The 22,987-nt window shown below is 46.5% G+C and overlaps 1 long non-coding RNA gene and 1 pseudogene across 1 annotated transcript; one reads left to right on the top strand and one right to left on the bottom strand.

Annotated features, from left to right (window-relative positions):
* Positions 1-15,339: 15,339 nt before the first annotated feature.
* LOC143959124 (uncharacterized) lies at positions 15,340-22,377 on the top strand. The gene is made up of 3 exons (XR_013270187.1): positions 15,340-15,586; positions 15,679-15,726; positions 21,979-22,377. It is a non-coding gene; the product is annotated as an uncharacterized LOC143959124 (long non-coding RNA).
* LOC143959143 (5S ribosomal RNA) lies at positions 22,371-22,488 on the bottom strand (annotated as a pseudogene).
* Positions 22,489-22,987: the final 499 nt, after the last annotated feature.

Here is a 22,987-nt window from a genome sequence, read left to right as displayed (position 1 = left end):
CCAGGAACCAGTAAATATACTGCATGTACAAGGAATATTATTCAAGAAACACACACACACACACTATATATATATATCGTGTTCTGTACATATATACACACACATATCTACACTCAGCTGATACTTTTTTCTGTACAGCTTTTCATTTAAAAAGAAAAAAAAAATAATTAAAAAAATAATAATCTCAGCAACACAATTCATTTATGCATCTAGACGTATTGAAGACGACTTTATGAAGTTCAAACTGTGCATATTAATTTTGAAAAATTGTGCTTGTGTTTTGGTGTTAGGCCACTTTCACACGGGATGGATCAGTAATGATCCGCCTCGTGATGATCCGCTTGCTCAGCGGGGATCGCTCTGTTGTCCCTGCTGAGCCGGAGGATAACAGGGCGGTCCCAGCACACTGTGCATGGACCGCCCTGTCAGCTCTCCGCTCTCCTCTATGGGGGATCGTCTGTCCGTGTTCATCCGATCCGCTCTGCAGACGGATAGAAAAATAGGATTTTCCTCCGTCTGCAGAATCGGACAATTGCGGAGGCGGACGATATCGGGTGTTTGCGGATGTTCATCCGCCGACACCCGCTATCCCATAGGAATGCATGTATGTCCGTACTTCATCCGCAAACGGATGGATGAAATACGCACATAATGTTCGCATGTGTGAATGGGGCCTTAGATGGAATGGTGGGAGTATTTAAAAAAACTGCTTATTTACAACTATTTGCACAAACAACTTTCTCTATGTTACATAGATAATCGGGTTAAAAATAAGAAAATATTCCCCCAGCACATCGCATCGCCCCCCTCCCGGTAAAATCGCATCACCTCAGCACATTGCATCACAACGCCCCCAGCACATCGAATCGCATCTCCCCCAACACTTCTCATCGCATCGCCCAAAGCACATTGCATCACCCCCGACACATCAAATCACATCAGAACATCGAATCGCCTGAGATCACCTGGCAGTGCAAGGGAAATGGGACGTCCATGTGGCGGGGGTAGTCTCCAACGTCTTAGAGCTGCGAGCAGTGTACTTAGCTCTGCTGAGTCTAAAAGAACATCTACGGCAGAAACAAGTGCTATTGCGGCTAGACAACAGAGCAGCAGTTTCATATATATAACGGCAGGGGTGAACGCACAGCATCACATTATTAAAGGAAGTAGAGCCCATTATGTTATGGGCGGAAAGAAATTTGTTGGATTTAAAGGCAGTTTACCTTCCGGGCCGTTTGAATCAGCAGGCAGATCGCCTATCACGTTGTTTTCCAGACAGCAACGAGTGGGCAGTGCACCCATCAGAGTTCAGTTGGATCATGAGTCTGCAGAAGCCACCAGAAATAGATCTCTTTGCTTCTCCAATGAATGCGAAGCTGCTGAGATTTCCATCCCATCTGCCTCATCCCCGTGCAGAAGCAGTAGATGCCCTCTGGAGTCCGTGGCGATGCGAGACCGCGTATGCGTTTCCCCCCAGACCCTTGATCGCAAAGTTTTTAATCAGATTATCGATGGAGCCAGTCAGAGTGATAGCTATTCTGCCGTACTGGCCGAAGAGGCCGTGGTTCCCTTGGGCAGGGAACCTCAGCGTGTTGTATGACCGCGCAATTGTCATTCAAAGTGCATCAGCGCTGAAAGCTGAAAATTGGTCTGGGCAGGAGGGGGGTTTAAGTGGCCAGTAAGCAAGTGGTTAAAGTGGTGCTCCGGCCAAAACTACACTTTTTAAATAAAAAGACCCCTATAATACACAAGCTTAATGTATTCAGTAAAGTTGGTCTGTAAACGAAGGTCCATTTTGTTAGGTTAATACAGCATTTTGAAAGTTTATAAACTAGCAGCAGACTGTGGCCATCTTAAGTGTGGGCATCTGAAGCCAGACCGTATTTCTTCCTGGATTTCAGCCTTGCAGATCTCGCACATGCTCAATGCTGCACAAGCAGTGTAATAAGTTTCAGGTCAGGTTTCCATGGCAACGGCAGTGTTAGAGGAAGTTGCCACCCATATCTATGCAAACCCCTCCTCCCTCCAGGATCCAGTAAATATACTGCATGTACAAGGAATATTATTCAAGAAACACACACTATATATACATCGTGTTCTGTACATATATACACACACATATCTACACTCAGTTGATACTTTTTTCTGTACTGCTTTTCATTTAAAAAGAAAAAAAAAATAATTAAAAAAATAATAATCTCAGCAACACAATTCATTTATGCATCTAGACGTATTGAAGACGACTTTATGAAGTTCAAACTGTGCATATTAATTTTGAAAAATGGTGCTTGTGTTTTGGTGTTAGGCCCCTTTCACACGGGATGGATCAGTAATGATCCACCCCGTGATGATCCGCTTGCTCTGCGGGGATCGCTCTGTTGTCCCCGCTGAGCCGGAGGATAACAGGGCGGTCCCAGCACACTGTGCAGGGACCGCCCTGTCAGCTCTCCGCTCTCCTCTACGGGGGATCGGATGAGCACGGACCGTCTGTCCGTGTTCATCCGATCCGCTCTGCAGACGGATAGAAAAATAGGATTTTCCTCCGTCTGCAGAATCGGACAATTGCGGAGGCGAAAGATATCGGGTGTTTGCGGATGTTCATCCGCCGACACCCGCTATCCCATAGGAATGCATGTATGTCCGTACTTCATCCGCAAACGGATGGATGAAATACGCACATAATGTCCGCATGTGTGAATGGGGCCTTAGATGGGATGGTGGGAGTATTTAAAAAAACTGCTTATTTACAACTATTTGCACAAACAACTTTCTCTATGTTACATAGATAATCGGGTTAAAAATAAGAAAATATTCCCCCAGCACATCGCATCGCCCCCCTCCCAGTAAAATCGCATCGCCCCAGCACATTGCATCACAACGCCCCCAGCACATCGAATCGCATCTCCCCCAACACTTCTCATCGCATCGCCCAAAGCACATTGCATCACCCCCGACACATCAAATCACATCAGAACATCGAATCGCCTGAGATCACCTGGCAGTGCAAGGGAAATGGGACGTCCCTGTGGCGGGGGTAGTCTCCAACGTCTTAGAGCTGCGAGCAGTGTACTTAGCTCTGCTGAGTCTAAAATAACATCTACGGCAGAAACAAGTGCTATTGCGGCTAGACAACAGAGCAGCAGTTTCATATATATAACGGCAGGGGTGAACGCACAGCATCACATTATTAAAGGAAGTAGAGCCCATTATGTTATGGGCGGAAAGAAATTTGTTGGATTTAAAGGCAGTTTACCTTCCGGGCCATTTGAATCAGCAGGCGGATCGCCTATCACGTTGTTTTCCAGACAGCAACGAGTGGGCAGTGCACCCATCAGAGTTTAGTTGGATCATGAGTCTGCAGAAGCCACTAGAAATAGATCTCTTTGCTTCTCCAATGAATGTGAAGCTGCCGAGATTTCCATCCCGTCTGCCTCATCCCCGTGCAGAAGCAGTAGATGCCCTCTCGAGTCCGTGGCGATGCGAGACCGCATATGCGTTTCCCCCTAGACCCTTGATCGCAAAGTTTTTAATCAGATTATTGATGGAGCCAGTCAGAGTGATAGCTATTCTGCTGTACTGGCCGAAGAGGCCGTGGTTCCCTTGGGCAGTGAACCTCAGCGTAGTCCCCGCCGGTCAAGATCCCAGTGTTCCCGCAGCTTCTCTCACAGGGGAAATTGGTGCACCCAGCTCCTCACAAACTGAATCTACATCTTTGGATCTTGAGCGGCAGAATTTCATTAGGATTCTCAGTGGTGGTGATTTCTACTCTCCTAAAGGCTAGGAAACCTTCCACGAACTTTATCTATTCTAAAATATGGAATACATTTAAAACATTTGCAGAAAGTAAGCAGTGTGACCCCACCACTCCGTCCACCTCAGTAGTTTTGGAGTTTCTGCAGAATGGTTTAGATCTGCGGCTCAGTTTAACCAGTAGAGACCCGCGCTATAGCCAAATGACGGCAACAGCGCGGACCTCCTTTGCCGGGACGATGTCTATTGACGTCGTCCCGTGCACGAGCGGCCTGCGCGCCCCCTGAGGGGCACGTGTGGCGCGCTCTGTGATCGGCGAGTCTACGAGACTCGTCACGGATCCGAGCAAGGGGTCGATCCTGACCTCTTACCACGTGATCAGCTGTCAGCCAATGACAGCTGATCATGTGATACAACGAAGCCGGTAATCGGCTATCTTTCCTCCTGGCGCTGGCAGCGCGAGGAGAAAAAAAAGAGCCGATCACCGGCGGCCGCGATCGGGACATCAGTCCCGATCACGGCCAGCTTACCAGTACCCACCTGCCCCCTGCCAGTGCCACCTCTGTAATAAAAAAGTGCCCCCCATCAGTGCCCATAGTGCCACCCAGCAGTGCCCATAGTGCCACCCAGTAGTGCCCACAGTGCCACACATCAGTGCCCACAGTGCCACCCATCAGTGCCCACAATCTGCCTCAACAACGGTGCTGCACTTCAGTGGCACATATCCGTGCTCATCAGTGTCGCCCATCAGTGCCACCTATCAGTGCCACTTATCAGTGCCCATCAGTCCCATATATCAGTGGTACCTATTAGTGCCACAGATCTGTTTGCGGATGAAGTACGGACATACATGCATTCCTATAGGATAGCGGGTGTCGGCAGATGAACATCCGCAAACACCCGATATCGTCCGCCTCCGCAATTGTCCGATTCTGCAGACGGAGGAAAATCCTATTTTTCTATCCGTCTGCAGAGTGGATCGGATGAACACGGACAGACGATCCCCCATAGAGGAGAGCGGAGAGCTGACAGGGCGGTCCATGCACAGTGTGCTGGGACCGCCCTGTTATCCTCCGGCTCAGCAGGGACAACAGAGCGATCCCCGCTGAGTAAGCGGATCATCACGGGGCGGATCATTACTGATCCATCCCGTGTGAAAGTGGCCTAACACCAAAACACAAGCACAATTTTTCAAAATTAATATGCACAGTTTGAACGTCTAGATGCATAAATGAATTGTGTTGCTGAGATTATTATTTTTTTAATTATTTTTTTTTTCTTTTTAAATGAAAAGCTGTAAACCTTGTAGACAGCCTTCCCAGAATAGTTGAAGCTGTTATAACTGCAAAGAGTGTGGCAACTAAATATTGAACCCTATGGACGAAGACTGATATTCCATTAAAGTTTGTGTGTTCGTGTGTAAAGGCAGGTGTCCCAATACTTTTGACAATATAGTGTATGTGGAAGGGGGCACTCTGCCACACTAATGCAAGGGGGCGATACTCTGCTATAAAGTGGGACTCTGATGTAAGGTGTTGTGGGTGATGCAATGGGCTTTGGGGCGATTCGATGTTCTGGGGAGATGTGATTGAGCGATGGGATTCGATGTGTTGGGGCGAAGCGATTCGATGTGCTGATGCGATTCAATATGATGCGATGTGCTGCGATGTGCTGGGGGCGATTCGATGTTCTGGGGATATGTGATGCGATTGGGCGATGGGATTCTAGGTGTTGGGGTGAAGCGATTCGATGTGCTGATGCAATTCGATGCAGCAAATCGAAACGCATCTCCCCCAGCACATTGCATCTCCCAGCACATCTAATCGCCCCAGCACATAAAATCGCCCAAAGCACATTGCATCACCCCCAAAACATCGAATCACATCAGCACATCAAATCGCTTTGCCCCACCACATAGCATCAAAACGCATTGCCCAATCGCATCGCCCCAGCACATCAAATCGCATCACCCATCGCATCGAATCGCATCACCCAAGCACATCGCATTGAATCGCCCCAGCACATCGAATCGCATCTCCCCCAGAACATCGAATCGCATCACCCCAGCACATTGCATCACCCCCAACACTTCGAATTGCATCAGCACATCGAATCGCATAGCCCCAGCACATCTCATCGCCCTCAGCACATCACATCTCCCCAGCAAATCAAATCGCATCTCCCCCAGCACAGCGCATCTCCCCCAGCGCATCAATTCGCCCAAAGCACATTGCATCACCCCCAACACATCGAATCACATCAGCACATCGAATCGCTTTGCCCCACCACATCGCATTGAAACGCATCACCCAAGCACATCGCATCGCCCCAGCACATCGAATCGCATCTCCCCAGAACATCGAATCGCATAACCCCCAGCACATTGCATCACCCCAGCACATCGAATCGCCCCCAGCACATCACATTGGCCCCAGCACAACGAATCGCATCTCCCCAGCACATCGCATCGCCCAAAGCACATTGCATCACCCCCAAAACATCGAATCGCATCAGCACATCGAATCGCTTCGCCCCAACACATCGAATCCCATCGCCCAATCGCATTGCATCTCCCCAGAACATCGACTCTCCCCAAAACACATTGCATCACCCGCAACACATCAAATCGCATCGCCCACAGCACATTACATCGAATCACATCGCCCTAGCACATCGCATCGCCCCCAGCATATCACATCACATTGCCCCGAGCACATAGAATCGCATCTCCCCCAGCACATAGAATCGCATCTCCCCAGCACATAGAATCGCATCTCCCCAGCACATCGAATCGCAACTCCCCCAGCACATTGAATCACCCCCAGCACAACGCATCGCCCAAAGCACATTGCATCGCCCAAAGCACATTGCATCACCCCCAACACATCGAATCGCATCAGCACATCGAATCGCTTCACCCCAACACCTCGAATCCCATCACCCAAATGCAGAACATCGAATCGCCCCCAGCACATCACATCGAATAGCATCACCCCAGCACATCGCATCGCCCCCAGCAGATGGCATCACATCGAATTGCATCTCCCCCAGCACATCAAATCGCATCTCCCCAGCACATGGAATCACATCTCCCCAGCACATCGAATCACCCCCAGCACATTGCATCTCCCAAAGTACATTGCATCACCCGCAACACATCGAATCGCATCGCCCCCAGCACATCAAATCGAATCGCATCGCCCCAGCACATCACATTGCTCCCAGCACATAGAATCGCATCTCCCCCAGCACATCGAATCGCATCACCCCGAGCACATCGAATTGCATCTCCCCAGCACATCGAATCACATCTCCCCAGCACATCGAATCACCCCCAGCACATCGCAACGCCCAAAGCACATTGCATCACCCCCAACACATCGAATTGCATCAGCACATCGAATCGCTTCACCCCAACACCTAGAATCCCATCGCCCAATCGCATCACATATCCCCAGAACATCGAATCGCCCCCAGCACATCACATCGCATCGCCCCCAGCACATCGCAGCACATCGCATCACATCGAATCGCATCAGCACATCGAATCGCTTCGCCCCAACACATCGAATCCCATCGCCCAATCACATCTCCCCAGAACATCGAATCGCCCCAAAGCCCATTGCATCACCCACAACACCTTACATCAGAGTCCCACTTTATAGCAGAGTATCGCCCCCTTGCATCAGAGTGTGGCAGAGTGCCCCCTTCCGCATACACTATATTGTCAAAAGTATTGGGACGCCTTTACACACGAACACACACAAACTTTAATGGAATATCAGTCTTCGTCCATAGGGTTCAATATTTAGTTGCCACACTCTTTGCAGTTATAACAGCTTCAACTATTCTGGGAAGGCTGTCTACAAGGTTTAGGAGTGTGTCTATGGGAATATTTGACCATTCTTCCAATAGTACATTTGTGAGGTCAGGCACTGATGTTGGACGAGAAAGGCCCATCTCGCAGCCTTCATTCTATTTCACCCCAAAGGTGTTCTATTGGGTTGAGGTCAGGACTCTGCATTCCAGTCACGTTCCTCCACCCCAAACACGCTCATCCATGTCTTTATGGATCTTGCTTTGTGCACTGGTCCAAATCACTTGGTGGAGGGGGATTATGGTGTGGTGTTGTTTTTCAGGGGTTGGGCTTGGCCCCTAAATTCCAGTGAAGGCAACACTTAAGGTGTCAGCATACCAAGAAATGTTGGACAATTTCATGCTCTCAACTTTGTGGGAAGTTTGAGGAAGGCCCCTTTCTGTTCCAACATGACTGTGCACCAGTGTACAAAGCATAATCCATAAAAGACATGAATGAGCGAGTTTGGGGTGGAGGAGCTTTACTGGGCTGGACAGATTCTTGACCTCAACCCAATAGAACACCTTTGGGATGAATTAGAGCAGAGAATCCCGAGCCAAGCCTACTCGTCCACATCAGTGCCTGACTTCACAAATGCTCTCCCTGAAAGAATGGTCAAACATTCCCAAAGACACACACCTAAACCTTGTGGTCAGCCTGCCCAGAAGAATTGAAGCTGTTGTAGCTGCAAAAGGGTGGGCCAACTCAATAGTGAATCCTCATTGACCACCAAGGGGAGACGTGCTGCCCATCATTGAGCACCAAGGGGAGACGTGCTGCCCATCATTGACCACCAAGGGGAGACGTGCTGCCCATCATTGACCACCAAGGGGAGACGTGCTGCCCATCATTGACCACCAAAGGGAGACAGGCTGCCCATCATTGACCACCAAGGGGAGACATGCTGCCCATCATTGACCACCCAGGGGAGACATGCTGCCCATTGACCACCAATGGGATTAACGTGCCCTGGAGTTAAAAGCTAAATGCATCTTTAAAGAAAAATAAATGTATAAAATTAAGAAAAAATGTGTACCCTTCACTTACTTTAGACGATGATTTAATTTTTTTTTACTGGTTATATGTTTTGAGTTACAGAGGAGGTCTAGGGCTAGAATTATTGCTCTCGCTCTAACGTTCGCAGCGATACCTCACATGTGTGGTTTGAACACCGTTTTCATATGTGGGCGGGACTTATGTATGTGTTCGCTTCTGCATGCGAGCACATGGGGACAGGGGCGCTTTAAAAAAAAAAAAATGTATTGTTCATTTTACTTTATTTATTTTAGTTTGACTTTTTTCCCCAAAAATACATTTTTTGATCACTTTTATTCCTATTACAAGGAATGTAAACATCCCTTGTAATAGGAATATGGCATGACAGGTCCTCTTTACAGTGAGATATGGGGTCAATAAGACCCCGCATCTCACCTCTAAGCTGGGAAGCCTGAAAAAAAAAAAAAGATTCTGGCTTTGATCGTATTGGCGAGTCGGTAGAAGCACCAGAGGGCGGCGGGAGGGGGGGTGTCTATGGGTATTACCGACTATGGCTGGGTATGGCTGGGTATCTCTGAGTATGGCTGGGTATCTCTGAGTATGGCTGGGTATCTCTGAGTATGACTTGATATCTCAGAGTATGGCGTTGCAGAGTATTGCATTGCAGAGCATTGCAGGGTATTGGTGGGTGTTGCAGAGCATTGCAGAATGTTGTAGGGTATTGGCGGGTGTTGCAGAGTATTGCCGAGTGTTGCAGGGTATTGGCGGGTGTTGCAGAACATTGCAGAGTGTTGTAGGGTATTGGCGGGTGTTGCAGAGTATTGCAGAGTTTTGCAGGGTATTGGCGGGTGTTGCAGAACATTGCAGAGTGTTGCAGGGTATTGCAGAGTGTTGCAGGGTATTGCAGAGTGTTGCAGGGTATTGCAGGGTGTTGCAGGGTATTGGCGGGTGTTGCAGAGTGTTGCAGGGTATTGGCGGGTGTTGCAGAGCATTGCAGAGTGTTGCAGAGCATTGCAGAGTGTTGCAGGGTATTGGCGGGTGTTGCAGGGTATTGCAGGGTGTTGCAGGATATTGGCGGGTGTTGCAGGGTATTGGCGGGTGTTGCAGAGCATTGCAGAGTGTTGTTGCAGGGTATTGCAGAGTGTTGTTGCAGGGTGTTGCAGGGTATTGCAGGGTGTTGCAGGGTATTGGCGGGTGTTGCAGAGTGTTGCAGGGTATTGGCGGGTGTTGCAGAGCATTGCAGAGTGTTGCAGAGTATTGGCGGGTGTTGCAGAGCATTGCAGATCATTGCAGGGTGTTGCAGAGCATTGCAGGGTGTTGCAGGGTATTGGCGGGTGTTGCAGGGTATTGGCGGGTGTCGCAGAGCATTGCAGAGTGTTGTTGCAGGGTATTGCAGAGTATTGCAGCAGAGTATTGTAGAGTATTGAAGCAGAGTATTGCAGAGTAATGGCAGGGTATGATGGGGTTAATTTTCGATGAGCAGCGATGTGGGCACTGCAGATGCAGCCCACAGCGCTGCTGACACCGATCTCTTCCCCCTCCGCTGTACCGATCGGTTTGTTTACAAGTGATCACTCCGTCATTTGATGGAGCGATCACGTGGACCCGGCAGTCAAGGATGCTCTCGAGTGCGCGCCCCAGGGGGCGCGCGAGAGCGGAATTCTGGGAGGACGTCATATGACGGCCTCCCAGAGTTAAACAACCGCCCTGTAGCCGTCATTCGGTTATGGGCTGGTTGTTAAGTGGTTAAAGACTCATTAGCAGAGCTAATTCATACACCTCCCTCCCTGCAAGACACGCTTAGGGGTCAAACGTCAGAAATGACTAACCAGGGTCAATCATCCGCGGACCCAGCAGGCACTTCTTCAACCCCGCCTCCCTTATCTGCTGGGGACAGTGCCGAGTCGGAGGATTCCTCAGATGAATCAGAACCCTCGGGGTTTAATTTTTCATTAGTACAACCTTTTGTCTTGGCGGTTAAACCAGCTATCTGCTGGGAAGAGGTGGAAGAGCCTCCTAAAAAGACAAAAACCTTTTTTCCATTTCTGAAAATGAAATTCATTTTTTTCCCTTTCTAGAAGAATTAAAGGATTTAATAGAAGGGGAATGGAAGAGGACGGATAAACGCTTCTCCCTAAATAGACTCCAGAAGTTGTACCCGCTGGCCAAGTCAGATACAGCCTTCCTGGATACACCTCCAGTAGTTGATGCAGCAGTGGTGCGTTTAACCAAGAACATCACCCTACCTATGGAGGATTCGGCCTCCTTTTAAAGATCCTCTGGACAGGCGTATAGATGGATTTGAAAAAAGCCTATCAGTTGGCTGGAGGAGCATGTAGACTGGCTGTGGCTTTAGCCTTGGTGTCTAATGCCATTAAAGTTTGGACAGAAAACATTGAAGTAGTCATCCGAGAAGATGTACCAAAGGACAACATTATAAAAGCCATGGGCAGCCGACGCAGCATCAAAACAAAACTGGTGCAAAATCCCTTTTGATGGGAAGGCACTCTTTGGAGAAAGACTGGAAAAGGCAATCTCGAGAGTGACAGGAGGGAAGTTGGGGCTACTTCCCCAGGATAGAAGGGTGAGGCATTCACGCGTGGTATCAACAAAATTCCAAGCTTCCAGGAATAGGAATTTCTCCAACTTTAGACAAGGCAGAGACCCCAAAAAGAATTGGAGGAGTACTCAGGCCACGTTTCTGAAGGCAAATAGAGAAGCCTCTCCAATACTCAGGAGGGGACAAAATCCTTTTGACAAAAGGCCACTGCAGCCAGGTTGAAGAGGTTTGCGGAGGTATCGGGCAGTCGTTGCGAAGATCCGTGGGTGGTCTCTACAGTCCGTTTTACCCATTTTTGGACCTTCCAAGATGTGCCCCCACAAGACTCGTTAGTTCTAACAAAAAGTCCAACTTCACAGCAGAAAGCGGAAGCTCTGCAGAAATATCTTCACCTTCTTGTAGTACAACAGGCAGTTTTACCGGTCCCTCCCTCCGAGAGATTCATGGCATTCTATTCTCCTCTCTTCCTCATCCCCAAGAAGAGTGGAGAGTGGAGACCAGTGGTGGATCTGAAGAGGTTAAATCGTTTCATACAGCTCGACTCGTTCAAGATGGAATCCTTGCAGACGATCATCCAGATGGTCCAACCAGGAGACTGCTTGCTATCGGTAGACTTCCAAGATGCTTATTTCCATGTTCCCGTGTTACCAGCGTTCCAAAGATTTTTGAGAGTGGCAATAGGCTCAACACATCTCCAGTTTCAATGCCTGCCTTTTGGCCTATGCACATCACCAAGGATATTCTCAAAAGTTCTAATTTCAGCCCTGGCACCTTCGAGTCTTTCACTTTTTGGATGACATTCTACTGCTAGCGTCTGATCAAGCCCAGCTACGGGACCACAAGGAGATTCTTCTGAGGACTCTGAGAGAGTTTGGATGGTTAGTAAATACAGAGAAGAGCCTCCTAACCCCAACTCAGGTGATGATTTACCTGGGTGCTCTATTCAATACCAAGGCTGGTACAGTGCTCCTCCCTCCCCAGAAGGTGAAGGCGATTGTTCAGAAGATGGTCCACGTCAGATCTCTCTCCCACCTGTCAGCCTCGAATTGCTTGAGTTTAATCGGGACCATGGCGGCTTGCCTTTCCAATGTTACCTTGGGCTCATTGGCATCTGAGGACTCTTCAATGGGGCTTTTTGACGCAGTGGAGGAAGAAGTCCCTATGTCAGAGAATATCAATTTCAGCTTCTATGAAGAGAAGTCTCCTCTGGGGGTCGAAGGAAGACCTCATTTCAAAGCCTCGGCTCCTGCAATGCCCTTCCTGGACCATTCTTACCACCGACGCAAGTTCGAAAGGGTGGGGAGCACACTGAGATCACCTGGCAGTGCAAGGGAAATGGGACGTCCCTGTGGCGGGGGTAGTCTCCAACGTCTTAGAGCTGCGAGCAGTGTATTTAGCTCTGCTGAGTCTAAAAGAACATCTACATCTAAGAACATCTCAGCGTATGCCCCGCCGGTCAAGATCCCAGTGTTCCCGCAGCTTCTCTCACAGGAGAAATTGGTGCACCCAGCTCTTCACAAACTGAATCTACATCTTTGGATCTTGAGCGGCAGAATTTCCAGTCATTAGGATTCTCAGTGGGGGTGATTTCTACTCTCCTAAAGGCTAGGAAACCTTCCACAACTTTTATCTATTCTAAAATATGGAATACATTTAAAACATTTGCAGAAAGTAAGCAGTGGGACCCCACCATTCCGTCCACCTCAGTAGTTTTGGAGTTTCTGCAGAATGGTTTAGATCTGCGGCTCAGTTTAACCAGTAGAGACCCGCGCTATAGCCAAATGACGGCTACAGCGCGGACCTCCTTTGCCGGGACGACGTCTATCGACATCGTCCCGTGCACGAGCGCCCTGCCCGTTTATGAGACTCGCCTGATCACAGATCCAAGCAAGGGGTCGATCCCGACCCCTTACCATGTGATCAGCTGTCAGCCAATGACAGCTGATCATGTGATACAACGAAGCCGGTAATCGGCTATCTTTCCTCCTCGCGCTGACAGCGCGAGGAGAAAAAAAAAGAGCCGATCACCGGCGGCCGTGATCGGGACATCAGTCCCGATCACGGCCAGCTTACCAGTACCCACCTGCCCCCTGCCAATGCCACCTCTGTAATAAAAAAGTGCCCCCAATCAGTGCCACCCAGCAGTGCCCATAGTGCCACCCAGCAGTGCCCACAGTGCCACACATCAGTGCCCACAGTGCCACACATCAGTGCCCACAATCTGCCTCAACAACGGAGCTGCACCCCAGTGCCACATATCCGTGCCCATCAGTGTCATCTACCAGTGCCCATCAGCGCCGCCCATCAGTGCCCAGCAGTGCCACCTATCAGAGCCACCTATCAGTGCCACTTATCAGTGCCCATCAGTCCCATCTATCAGTGGTACCTATTAGTGCCACCCATCCTGAACTACACCTATACCATACCAGTTCTTAAAATAACTTTTGTGGACCTAATAGCTAGCGATTTGGGTCACTGCAGTCTCTCCCTGCTCCAAAGGAAGACTTATGAACCGAAAGCTTCTGTCGAAAGGCTTCATCATAAGAGAACCAAGCTAAACCTGGAACATTTTTATAAGCTTCTAAAATTATTTCAACATGATGAAACATACCGCTACATAACTCAGGATGACATTCGCCCATTACACTAGCATAAATACAAAAAGATTGTAACCAATTATTAAAATTGCGTGTGCCTAAACGTCTCCTGTCATCATCAGATTTCTCACCATATTTTTTATCAAACCTATATTCTTTAAATGACGGCAATAAGGAAAGCAATTCAATATAATCCCCTTTCCAAATCTTTTCTTTAACTGAAATAGGTAAGTGAAAACCTAATGGAGACAATTCACACGTAAGTACTTCTTTAATGTAAGGTTCAAGAACATTAGAAACAGTAGCACAAGAGGGAACTAATGATAAACCAGAGGAAGTCAAATCAACATTAAGTAAAACAGAAGAATTTGAAGCAGTATGAACACTATCTTTTGAAACTGACATAAGAGCAGCGTCATCAGCAGAGCGAGAAGAAGCAGTTTTAGGCAATAAATTTGATAAAAGTTGTGACATTAATCATAAAGTTTTGCAGAATAGAGGCATCAATCGACTCACCTCCATTTAAACGTGAAACTTCTTGAGCAGTAGGAACAGCTGCCTGCTGAAATCCTTCAGAAATGGAGCAATCTGCAGCCATTACAGGAGCTCTGTCATTCACTCAGGGGCGGATCCAGAGTCTAATCTCGGGAGGGGCACTGCTATAAAATATGTTTTTTTGGGGGCAATTTATATGGGAAATGGCTGGTATTTGTGCTTCAATCATTACGGCACCATGGTTGTTATGGTGTCAGGATGATTGAAGTGCATTATTTCTATTAATACATTGTAATATAAAATTAAATGGTTCAACTCACCATAATGCAGAATCAGTGGGAGCCCTGAGGATGTCACTTGCCATGTCGCCTGCCACCAAATGTGGATTGTCACTTGCCACGTCACTTGTCACCAAATGCGGATTGTTACTTGCCACGTCACCTGCCACACATTGTGGATTGTCACTTGCCACGTTGCCTGCCACACATTGCGGATTGTCACTTGCCACCTCGCCTGCCACCAGATGCGGATTGCCACGTAGCCTGCCACACATTGCGGATTGCCACTTGCCACGTCACCTGCCACACATTGCGGATTGTCACTTGCCACGTTGCCTGCCACACATTGCGGATTGCCACTTGCCACATCACCTGCCACACATTGCGGATTGTCACTTGCCACGTTGCCTGCCACACATTGCGGATTGCCACTTGCCACGTAGCCTGCCACACATTGCGGATTGTCACTTGCCACATTGCCTGCCACACATTGCGGATTGCCACTTGCCACGTCACCTGCCACACATTGCGGATTGTCACTTGCCACGTTGCCTGCCACACATTGCGGATTGTCACTTGCCATGTCACCTGCCACAGATTGCGGATTGCCACTTGCCACGTAGTCTGCCACACATTGCGGATTTTTTCTTTTTCTTCAAACAAGCAGACCCAGTACCTTTTTTGTTTTGCAGGGGTGAATCCACCGATTCAAATCTTCGCGGTCTCCTTCTCGTTTTTTTCCGGGCAGCCCGATGGTCCACTGCACCTGCGCCGTCCTCGGAGATCGGAGAATAGGCCAAACAGCTGCGGACATCTCCGAAAGGTTCTTGCGTCACCGTGTCAAGAGGAGGGACCGACCGGGAGGAAGAGGAAGCCGCCGAAACCGGAAGATCCTGGGGTACCCGAGAGAATGCACTGAGGAAATCAAACTGCTCCACCAGAGGGACATCCACAGACGGAACACTACCAGAACCAGCCACCGGATAAGCCGACAGACAGGAACGAAGCCACCGCTCTCCATCCACGGCACCAGCCTGTTCGATCACCTGTCGCAGTAAGGACTCCATAACGAAACAGCAGGGATGTGTTCTGATCTTCTTTGTCCGTTATACTGCGGCAACTGACACACTTTTTTCTCTTTTATAGGGTCTCCTGTTTGTGGCAACCGTTACTAAGCCTCTGGACCAATCAAAGGTAAGTACTCTAACAACATTTAACTGTAAATTAATTAATTCCCTTCTACCAGCGATGCGATGTGCTTGGGTGATGTGTTTCGATGCGATGTGGTGGGGCAAAGCGATTTGATGTGCTGATGTGATTCGATGTTTTGGGGGTGATGCAATGTGCTTTGGGCGATTTGATGTGCTGGGGCGATTAGATGTGCTGGGAGATACAATGTGCTGGGGGAGATGCGATTCGATTTGCTGGGGCGATGCGATTCGATGTGATGATGCAATTCGAAGTGTTGGGGGTGATGCAATGTGCTGGGGTGATGTGATTCGATGTTCTGGGGGAGATGCGATTCGATGTGCTGGGGCCATTCAATGCAATGTGAAAACTATTAACCAACAATACTGCGCAAAACGAGCAAAAGAAAAAAGGTTGATTGTAAACAAAGAAAGATGTGATAAGCTGTAAGCTGCTGACACGCTAAAATTAGGGATCTTTTAGCTAAGAAAATATGTCAAGGGTAAAGTGTAAGCGCTCAACTTGTGTGTTTTTAGTAGTCATACATATTCCTGTGTCTCAAAGTACATATAAGGTGATCCCAAAATAAAGGGAAAAATGTTACAGTTTAGTGACAAAGAAAATGACTATGAAATTAAAATATATATGTGAAGACCACAAAATAGAAACTATGTGGATAAAACTTATCCCAGTGAAAAAGAAGCCAAACAATGACTATAATTAAATACAAACATTGCTAGTAATAAATATAAAAAGTCCATAAACAGAGGTATAGTCCATGCGGGAATGTGCAAAGTATCAATCCAAACGTGTTGTGCTGACAACCAAAGTTCAGTGATGTTTAAACAGGAGGAGATATTATTTCACCCTGTGTCGGTCCCACCACCTTATAAGGTACAGGCTTACCGGAACTAGATGACCCTAGCAGACATACGTCTCAGGGGTCAATCAAAGCTTATGGTCCTAGCCAAGGATTGGATGTATCAATCGTGCCGTATGCGATCACCACAAACGATTAGATGTAATCACAGTTCTTCATATGTATATGTAAATCCGACAACAACTCAGGCATGGAAGATGAAGAAACAAAGCCAACATGGCATAATAACGTTTTTAAAAAAAACCTTTAATAAAAAATGTTCTAAAACTCACATTTCCAGAGTAGATAATAAAGCATGTCAGAGAGACAAAGGTGGCAGTAGCGGAGTCCTCCCGACGCGTTTCGACCTACAGGTCATCATCTGGGGTGGGCTCCTGCTACTGTCATGCTGCCTTATATAGGTACTTGTACAATAAACCAATGCATTTACCCCAAGTGTCATAATCAAGCCCACTTCCGGTTTTCAAAATGGCGGACGGGCGTGCGTTCCACGCCTCTGTTGTTATGCGTTCCACCCATATCACCATTCTGTTTAAGCACCAAAGGTCATAATTAGAAATGGTAATCAGTCAACTTCCGGTTATGGCGGAAATGGCGGTGTGGCGTGCGTTCCACGCCTCAACAGGCATGCGTTCCACCCATTCACAGTGAGCTGTGCTAAAAAAAGTAAAGAAGGGTACTTATTTAGAGAAATGATATGGCCACTAACAGGAAAGTAGGGCCATCCCCTTATGTATACATCCGTTTATTCAGACTAGGATAGGAGGGCATGGGAGTATGTTAAACTCATTATAAATCCCAACACAAAAACCGGAAGTGTGCGTCTATGATCACACAGGAACCGGAAGTAGGTAAACATCACTTCCGGTACGGAACGAAAACGGAAACGAGGCTTGAATATGTAAACAACATCATCTCCCTCTGATACTGCTATAAATGTGCCACAATGGCACCTAGTGGCCAAAAAGTAGAATAAAACTTAACAATAATAAAAGAGCTATACTTAACATATATCGCATTATACATGATGTGTATCGCATGATATAGATATATAGTCATGTAGTTTAAACACACTGTCTTGACACTGAAAATATACATGTATAAAACTAGTATAGTATAGTATAAACTTTTTGGATCTATGAGCTCCAATCCCACTCTCCACTCGGTATGAATGTAGAGTGGGATATTAATGCTTTTATAGATGACTCATAGATGCCATGCGCAATACGTAATCTGGTATCACAAAATTTATTTGCCGGTATATTTTACTAAGCAGTCTGTATGTAGTTTCATTTTAATTTTTATCTTATTTTATTTCATGTTCCCCTTTTTTGGGTTTTGGCTATACTAGTTTTATACATGTATATTTTCAGTGTCAAGACAGTGTGTTTAAACTACATGACTATATATCTATATCATGCGATACACATCATGTATAATGCGATATATGTTAAGTATAGCTCTTTTATTATTGTTAAGTTTTATTCTACTTTTTGGCCACTAGGTGCCATTGTGGCACATTTATAGCAGTATCAGAGGGAGATGATGTTGTTTACATATTCAAGCCTCGTTTCCGTTTTCGTTCCGTACCGGAAGTGATGTTTACCTACTTCCGGTTCCTGTGTGATCATAGACGCACACTTCCGGTTTTTGTGTTGGGATTTATAATGAGTTTAACATACTCCCATGCCCTCCTATCCTAGTCTGAATAAACGGATGTATACATAAGGGGATGGCCCTACTTTCCTGTTAGTGGCCATATCATTTCTCTAAATAAGTACCCTTCTTTTCTTTTTTTAGCACAGCTCACTGTGAATGGGTGGAACGCATGCCTGTTGAGGCGTGGAACGCACGCCACACCGCCATTTCCGCCATAACCGGAAGTTGACTGATTACCATTTCTAATTATGACCTTTGGTGCTTAAACAGAATGGTGATATGGGTGGAACGCATAACAACAGAGGCGTGGAACGCACGCCCGTCCGCCATTTTGAAAACCGGAAGTGGGCTTGATTATGACACTTGGGGTAAATGCATTGGTTTATTGTACAAGTACCTATATAAGGCAGCATGACAGTAGCAGGAGCCCACCCCAGATGATGACCTGTAGGTCGAAACGCGTTGGGAGGACTCCGCTACTGCCACCTTTGTCTCTCTGACATGCTTTATTATCTACTCTGGAAATGTGAGTTTTAGAACATTTTTTATTAAAGGTTTTTTTTAAAAACGTTATTATGCCATGTTGGCTTTGTTTCTTCATCTTCCATGCCTGAGTTGTTGTCGGATTTACATATACATATGAAGAACTGTGATTACATCTAATCGTTTGTGGTGATCGCATACGGCACGATTGATACATCCAATCCTTGGCTAGGACCATAAGCTTTGATTGACCCCTGAGACGTATGTCTGCTAGGGTCATCTAGTTCCGGTAAGCCTGTACCTTATAAGGTGGTGGGACCGACACAGGGTGAAATAATATCTCCTCCTGTTTAAACATCACTGAACTTTGGTTGTCAGCACAACACGTTTGGATTGATACTTTGCACATTCCCGCATGGACTATACCTCTGTTTATGGACTTTTTATATTTATTACTAGCAATGTTTGTATTTAATTATAGTCATTGTTTGGCTTCTTTTTCACTGGGATAAGTTTTATCCACATAGTTTCTATTTTGTGGTCTTCACATATATATTTTAATTTCATAGTCATTTTCTTTGTCACTAAACTGTAACATTGTTCCCTTTATTTTGGGATCACCTTATATGTACTTTGAGACACAGGAATATGTATGACTACTAAAAACACACAAGTTGAGCGCTTACACTTTACCCTTGACACATTCAATGCAATGTGCTTGGGTGATGTGATTCGATGCGATGTGTTGAGGGCGGCGCGATTCGATTTTCTGATGCGATTTGATGTGTTGGCGTGATGCAATGTGCTTTGGGCGATTCGATGTGCTGGGGGAGATGTGATTCGATGTTCTGGGGAGATTCGATTCGATGTGCTGAGGCGATGCGATGTGCTTGGGTGATGCATTTTGATGCGATAAGGTGGGGCGAAGCAATTCGATGTGCTGATGCGATTCGATGTGTTGTAGGTGATGCAATGTACTTTGGGCATTTCGATGCGCTGGGGGTGATGCAATGTGCTGGGGCAGATGCAATGTGATGGGGGAGATGCAATTCGATTTGCTGGGGCGATGAGATGTGTTGGGGCGATACGATTCGATGTGCTGATGCAATTCGAAGTGTTGGGGGTGATGCAATGTGCTGGGGGTGATGCGATTCGATGTTCTGGGGGAGATGCGATGCGATGTGCTTGGGTGTTGTGATTTGATGTTCTGGGAGAGATGCGATTCAATGTGCTGGGGCGATTTAATGCGATGTGCTTGGGTGATGCGATTTGATGCGATCTGTTGAGGGCGATGCGATTCGATGTTCTGATGTGATTTGATGTGTCGGGGGTGATGCAATGTGCTTTGGGCAATGCGATGAGAAGTGTTGGGGGAGATGCGATTCGATGTGCTGGGGGCGTTGTGATGCAATGTGCTGGGGCGATGCGTTTTTACGGGGAGGGGGGCGATGCGATGTGCTGGGGGAATATTTTCTTATTTTTAACCCGATTATCTATGTAACATAGAGAAAGTTGTTTGTGCAAATAGTTGTAAATAAGCAGTTTTTTTAAATACTCCCACCATCCCATCTAAGGCCCCATTCACACATGCGGACATTATGTGCGTATTTCATCCATCCGTTTGCGGATGAAGTACGGACATACATGCATTCCTATGGGATAGCGGGTGTCGGCGGATGAACATCCGCAAACACCCGATATCGTCCGCCTCCGCAATTGTCGGATTCTGCAGACGGAGGAAAATCCTATTTTTCAATCCGTCTGCAGAGCGGATCGGATGAACACGGACAGACGATCCCCCATAGAGGAGAGCGGAGAGCTGACAGGGCGGTCCATGCACAGTGTGCTGGGACCGCCCTGTTATCCTCCGGCTCAGCGGGGACAACAGAGCGATCCCCGCTGAGCAAGCGGATCATCACGGGGCGGATCATTACTGATCCATCCCGTGTGAAAGGGGCCTAACACCAAAACACAAGCACAATTTTTCAAAATTAATATGCACAGTTTGAACTTCATAAAGTCGTCTTCAATACGTCTAGATGCATAAATGAATTGTGTTGCTGTGATTATTATTTTTTTAATTATTATTTTTTTCTTTTTAAATGAAAAGCTGTACAGAAAAAAGTATCAGCTGAGTGTAGATATAGTGTGTGTGTGTGTTTCTTGAATAATATTCCTTGTACATGCAGTATATTTACTGGTTCCTGGAGGGAGGAGGGGTTTGCATAGATATGGGTGGCAACTTCCTCTAACACTGCCGTTGCCATGGAAACCTGACCTGAAACTTATTACACTGCTTGTGCAGCATTGAGCATGTGCGAGATCTGCAAGGCTGAAATCCAGGAAGAAATACAGTCTGGCTTCAGATGCCCACACTTCAGATGGTCACAGTCTGCTGCTAGTTTATAAACTTTCAAAATGCTGTAATAACCTAACAAAACAGACCTTAGTTTACAGACCAACTTTACTGAATACATTAAGCTTGTGTATTATAGGGGTATTTTTATTTAAAAAGTGTAATTTTGGCCGGAGCACCACTTTAACCACTTGCTTACTGGGCACTTAAACCCCCCTCCTGCCCAGACCAATTTTCAGCTTTCAGCGCTGATGCACTAATTCTAGCACTAGACCTCCTCTGAAACTCTAACCTGGTAACCGTAAAAAAATGTTTAAAGCGTCGCCTATTGAGATTTTTAGGTACCGTACTTTGTCGTCAATCCACAAGTGCGTGCAATTATAAAGTGTGGCATGTTTGGTATCTATTTACTCGGCGTAACATTATCTTTCACATTATGCAAAAAAAAAAAAATGGGATAATTTTACTGTTTTTTTTTTTTTTATTCATGAAAGTGTCCCTTTTCCCAAAAAGTTGCATTTAAAACACCGCTGAGCAAATACCGTGTGACATAAAATATTGCAACAATCGCCGTTTTATTCTCTAGAGTCTCTGTTAAAAAAAATATATATATATAATGTTTGGGGGTTCCAAGTAATTTTCTAGCAAAAAATATGGATTTTAACTTGTAAACACCAAATGCCAAAAATAGGCTTAGTCATGAATGGGTTAAGCCAGGTTTAACCATGAAGTAAGCATTTTAGGTTAACAGTAAAAAAAATATATATCGTGCCATGGTTTCGATTTTGTATTTTTAACCCAAACCTCAGATTTCATTATCTCTGGATAAGTAAGCATAATGCCATTGTAAATTTTCTCTTTTTCATGACTGTTTGATAAGCCATGAAATCTTCAAGCAAGATGGGAAGCTATGATCTCTCAAAGCAAGATGGGAAGCCAGGCACACTCCAAGCAAGACGGAATCCCTTTTCTGCTTCTGCAGCATTAGCAGATGGTGGGTACCTACATAAAAATCATGGATGATGATAAAATAAATTTTCTAAATGTACCATTTCAGAATGTATTCCCAGGGGGTCTTCCATCCAGGCTCTAACCAGGCCCGACCCTGGTTAGTATCCGAGATCAGACGAGATCAGGCGCATTCAGGGTGATGTGGCCGTAGGCGATCTTTTTGGCCACTCTCAACCCTCTTGAAAAACACCAAGATGGTCACCTCGGCAAAAAAGCAGAAAAATAAAAGAGGTTGTCGACATCAACAACATATTAAAAAAAAGCCTACAGCTCCTGGTATTCCCATGCGGTGTACTATCCAGGTACTAACCAGGTTCGACCCTGCTTAGCATCCGAGATCAGATGAGATCGGGCGCATTCAGGGTGATGTACAGTAAGCGATCTTTCTGGCCACTCTCAACCCTCTTGACAAACGCCAACATATTCACCTTGGCAAACAACCAGCAAAATAAAACAGGTCGTCGACGCCAACAACATATTAAGAAAAAGTCTACGGCACCTGGAATTCCCAGGCGGAATCCCACCCAGGTACTAAACAGGCCCGACCCTGCTTAGCATCCAAAATCAAATGAGATCTGGCAAATTCAGGCTGATTTGGTCGTAGGCGATCTTTATTTATTTGCAATGGACACCCCCATCAAGTCTGTATTTAACATTTCAAAGGGTATTCCCTTCCACACCAGTAACATTATCATGGGTCATATGTGTAGTTACAAAAATCAATCCCTTAACAACACCATAAGTGAACTTACTACATACAGGAACACAACCTCTGGGATACTTGTGAGTAAACTTGTTAGTGCTGCATTTGAGGCTGGAACTGAGCCCCAACGTAGTTCTCTAAGAAGTTTTTCATTGGGAAACAATACATATGTATG

The sequence above is a fragment of the Lithobates pipiens genome, unplaced genomic scaffold (genome assembly GCF_037356315.1).
Source record: "Lithobates pipiens isolate NorthernLeopardFrog02 unplaced genomic scaffold, aLitPip1_a1.2 Scaffold_67, whole genome shotgun sequence".
NCBI lineage: Eukaryota > Metazoa > Chordata > Amphibia > Anura > Ranidae > Lithobates > Lithobates pipiens.
This window is presented reverse-complemented; position numbering and strand designations above follow the sequence as displayed.